This window comes from Harpia harpyja, chromosome 13, assembly GCF_026419915.1.
Source record: "Harpia harpyja isolate bHarHar1 chromosome 13, bHarHar1 primary haplotype, whole genome shotgun sequence".
Lineage (NCBI taxonomy): Eukaryota > Metazoa > Chordata > Aves > Accipitriformes > Accipitridae > Harpia > Harpia harpyja.
Window position 1 is genome coordinate 34,161,827 of NC_068952.1, and position 4,966 is coordinate 34,166,792.

General features: G+C 51.1%; 1 long non-coding RNA gene across 1 annotated transcript; it reads right to left on the reverse strand.

Moving 5' to 3' along the window:
- Positions 1 to 247: 247 nt before the first annotated feature.
- Positions 248 to 2,274, reverse strand: LOC128150525 (uncharacterized). Its single transcript, XR_008238079.1, has 2 exons — positions 1,800 to 2,274; positions 248 to 712 (listed from the first exon to the last, which is right to left on the reverse strand). It is a non-coding gene; the product is annotated as an uncharacterized LOC128150525 (long non-coding RNA).
- Between the last annotated feature and the right edge of the window lie 2,692 nt (positions 2,275 to 4,966).

Sequence of the window (4,966 nt, forward strand, 5' to 3'; positions counted from 1 at the left end):
GATAGGAGCAGCTTTTTAACTTTGGATGGAGAGGCATGCCTACGTCAGACGCGAGGCTCTAGTGCCTGACGCCGGCAGCAGCAAGCTGCTGAGCGTGGGACGATGTGCTTTACCCCCTGACTTCAGGGGGCTGCCGTCACCGGTGGCAAGCCCATGATCCTCCTGCATCTCACGGGCAAGGGTGCTCACTGCCCCGGTATCGGGAGAGGTTGGAGGGAAGGGAAGGCAGCAAGCAAGCAGACAGTGCTGGATCGTGCTGCTATTATTTATTAATGAGGAGGGTAATGGGATAGAAAGCACACTTTAAAATCTGTGGGTACCTCCAGGTGGGGAAGCACACTTTGCAAGCACTTTGGAGGGCTAGAAATCAAAGTGGTCTTGACAAATGGAGAAATAGTCTGAGATCAATAAAATGAAATTCAATACAGGGCAGTGCACAGCACACACTTAGAAGGAGGACTCAAGCGGATAACGATGCCGTGGGGAAGGGCTGGTCCAGCAGCAGCAGAGCAGGGGAGGTCCAGGCAAGGCAGCAGCTGGTGGTCCGGGACTGGGAAGGGGCCAACCGGGAGGTGCCAGTGGTCACGCCAGATGTGGGGCTGGGGAAATCATCATTCCTCCCTCCTCAGGGCTGAGCTGGGCAGAGGATGTCATCCCGCTTCTCCAGGGCCGATGCAGGCGAGTGCAGAAGAGAGCAGGACATGGTGGTAGCCTGGAAGACGTGGCTTACAGGGAAAGGTTGAAAGAGCTAGTTTGTCCAGGCTGGAAGAGTGGAGGATGAGGGCAGACGTGGCAACATGTCAAATATGTAAAGATTGCCATTAGACCAACTAGTCTTCAGGTAGGCAGAGGAGAAGGTGAGCTGTTTCTCGGTGAGAGTGAGTTGAGTTAGAGCTATAGGAAAAACATGCTGTAACCAGCAGGAGAAGTTAGCCCTGGCAGAGGGCTGTTCCTGTCACCAAAGATATTTTAAAAAGGTTAAACAAATATCAGATGGGGATATCAGACAGGAAGAGAGGGAAAGGGAGGGGAAGAGGGGCTGGATGATCTCTGGAGGTCCCTCAAGCCGTACATGTCCACAACTGCTGTGATTCAGGTTGGGGCAGTGCCCAAAATGTGTCTGGTGAATTCCACACATGTCCAGAGTGACTCCTCGTCCCAAGCTGTATGTTGTCCTAAAATGGTCCTTGATTTTTGCAGAGAGGTCATGCCTCATATAAAATGGGATATTTCAGGCACCACCAGCACCTGTACCCCAAAAAGCACAGGCCAGATTTTTAATATTTGAAATTATTTTCTGCAACCCTACTTCAAGCCTGGCTGAGTTTTACACTCATTCAGATCAAAGTTTCTCTACTGGCATGACTACAATGCCTGCCCTGCCAAAGCTAACATATAATACACATTAAATGATAAGTTATATGAAATATTGTTTCATCTATATCCAACACTAATATTGTAAGATGTAGAACCCTAACCTCCTTCCTCAAAAATAAAATAAAATGAGAAGTGCCAAAAAAGAGCTGCCAGGAAGAAAGCAAAAGTTATTCAGCATTGTGCTGGGCATTAGCTTAACTAGGAAAGGGGGGTGAGGTTAAGCTGAATGAAGCCAATGTGCAGAATAGGTCGAGTTAGCCCATGATACCATAAAAAAGGCTGCTGTTTCAGGCATGGTCTAGTTAAGTCAGGAGATTTAAGTACAACAGGCTCAGGGATGCTGGAGCTAGAAAGTCGCATTTAGAGTAGGAAAGAAAATGTCTTCAGGTGTTGTTATTTCTGGCTCAGCTAAATTCACTCACCTTTTCTAGTCCTGCTTTGCAGATGTGCCCTATGCGACCCTTGGCAGTCTGAGCTACGCTGTGTTGGGTAACGTTCATCTTCTCCTCCCAAAGACGGATCAGAAGTAGCGCACACACACATCAGCATGTTTCACTATTTATTATATATTTAAAGAGTCACATCTTCTGTGAGGAAGGAGAGCTTGAACGGAGAGAAGAGTTGCTCACCGTGATCGCAGGGTAACACAAAAATAAAAAACCAGGTTTTGCTACCTGTTGTCCTTGCTTTAAGGAACGCCGGCCTCCAGCCAGGTGGTAAGTCCCTGGCTCGCGTGTATTTCTGCTCATCCGCCATCATCTCCGTGCTATTTCTTGCTCCGTTTCCCCAGTTGGCCGGGCTGCGCACCAGGGCCTTTTACGGCAGGGCAGGGGAGGCCGGGGCCCCCGGCCCACCCGCGCCCGCCGGCGCCCTTGGGACGAGGGGGGCCGCAGCGGCGGGGAGCAGGAACGGGGGGGGCGGCGGGCGAGGGAGGGTATATTGATCTCATCTAGGAGGAGCGCTGCGGCGTGACATCGGCCTCGCTCACGCCTCGCCCGCCGCCGGCCTGTGCGCTGCTGCCTGCCCCGTGCCCGCTCCCCCGGCCGCGGGGCCCGGCACCGCGGCGCTTACCCGCCTCCTGCTCTCGCCCGCTGAGGCGGGGGTTAGTCCCGAGTGCGAAAACAAACGTCTGAGGACCCACGTGTTTCACTTCGCACAGGGCGAAAGCTCGGGCGAGCCCTGTCACTCACCCGGCGGTATTTTGGCAGCGTCGGTGGGTGTCAGCGTGGGTTGGGAATTTCAGTCCCTGCCCATCTCCAGTGACAGGCCCCGGTGGCCCCCGACACGCTCTGGCGAATAACCGATGGTTATTCCAGGGCAGAGAGCAGGCTCAGACTTCTGCAGTCACAAGAAACGCGTTCCTCTGGGTTTATCCTTCCGACTTCACCACCGGCGGCATGACGGGAATAGCGATTCCAGCCTCTCCTGGGCGGTGGGCTCCGGGCACCCGCGTCCCGGCGCAAGGCAGGCGAGCCCCGGCTTGTTTCACCTCTCCAGGCCGGAGGCTTTCTCCTCTCTTTGTCTGCTGGGAGCCGTGCCTGAGAGTCAGAGTTCGCCCCCCGCCCCCCGAATCAGGGCTATATTCAGCAGATGCCATGGGTATCTACTGGGTCCTTAGCTGTAAAAGGGGTCTGGCCCTGCCGAAGGAGCTGAACACAGGCAGTGAAACGTACACTTTGTATTTTCGAGATTAATGAGGCTTCTTTCGCATGTGACACGGATGGCTGGATTTTTGGCAGCGCTGAGCACCCACGACTACTACCACACTCACTCGGAGCACATTGGCAGGCAGCGCTCTGGAAAATTAGGCCATGTTTCTCCGGTGCAAAAGGCTTGTTGATGTGTGGGATATCAAATGTGTAAAATTATTTGCACTCCGCTTCTTAATAACAATAAAAGGATGACTCATAATTACTTTCTGAGAATATTAAAATCCTAGACACAATGCTTCTTGCACCGTACAGTGACTCTGTACAGCACAGTGTATTAAATGCTCTCCTTTATTACAGAATAGTGATGTCTAATAACTCCTGAGCTCAGGTTTCACCACAGTATTTATAATTCACATCCATAATAACATTTTCCCATTTAACAGCCTGGGGCAGACGCCACAATGCGTTTTACAGCATGGGTGCAAATAATGAGATAGGATGATGTCATTGTGTAGCGTTCCTCCTAAGCGATCTAAAAATACTCTCTCCCGCTTTCCCACCTTTCATCATTGCCTGCTCCCTCCCGCCTGATGCTTTTTGCACCCGTCCCCATGGTAACAGCTTCTATTGTAGCCCAGACCCTCATGCAGATGTTGTCATTGATCCAACACCTTGCGGCAGCTTTGATGGCGCATTGTCTTCTTGTTTCCTGCTCTCCTGTCTCCATCCTCCCCCAGTAAGGATGGGTTGGGACGCTTCCTCCTGCTCAGTGCCTTTGATCTGAAGGAGGAGAAGGGGGAAAGTATCGATTGGGTTTTATTATCAATCCTAATCCTTCTTGGGGTGCTTTCTGAGAGCTAGAGTAATATGCTGTGGAGCCAGCTACAGGTTCATTTGTGTGGTTTTTAAAATGGGTGCCTTAAGTAAAACCACTAGAGGAATCAAGAGCGATTAGCATTGGGAGACCCTAATTAAAACCTCTCTCTGACAGGGCATGGAAAACTTGTGTTTCACAGGGCGATGCTGCTGGTTTACTGCTTGCACAGTCTGATCAGAGCCTTTTTTTTTTTTTTTTCCTTTTTCTTTCTTCTGCTTTTTTTCCCCTGCTAAGCGCCTAGGGAGGTTTCCACATTTTGGCCGTGTTCATTGTTCAGGCTCTCCCCACCCAGGCTTGTCGCTCCAGCTTGGCTTGAAAGGAAAGGGAGGGAGGTGGCAGAGCTGCGCTGGAAAAGCTGCACCGTGGATTACTGCCGAAATGAAATGTAGCTGTAAGAAAAAAGCAGAGAACAAGGAAATTCTGCTTAATCACCTATTGTCTGCAGTTGTTTTGCATTCTTCACCTGTCACTCCTTGCTGGAGTCGGACGTTGTTCTCCTGATGATGAGAACCTGACAGACAGATGGTAATGAATGTGTAACTGAAGACCTGGGCTTTTGCATCTGCATTATTTATTCACCTAAAGCAGGAGCTGCTCTATATTTAGGGTATGATGTCAGTGGCTTGTTTGCATCCGTAGAAATTGGCAGGGAGCCACATCTCACATGATATATGAAATCACTGATAAATGCTTCTTTTCACTGAAAGAAAAACAGCTTAATAAATGCAGCTCTTTTCTGCTTTCATCTCTTCCCTCCCCACCACGCTCCCTTCCCCTTCTGGGATTTGTCTCTCGGTGGCAGAGCTCAGCAGCATCTGTGAAGTGGAAATGAGCAGGCAGTACCGCAGATCAAAATGAGGACGTGGGTATGCTCGGGAAGTCGCTGCCCTCCCAAGCCCCCCTCCGCTCCCCCCTCCGAAGTCCTGGGGCTCTGCCAAAGACCTAGTCAAGCGAGGCGGAAGGGAAAAAAGAGAGCGAGGGAGAGCCGCCTTCTCCGCGCAGCACAGGCTTTGCGGGGACGCTGGTATTCCTGGTATGTAATGAGTTTCAGTTGGGTTTT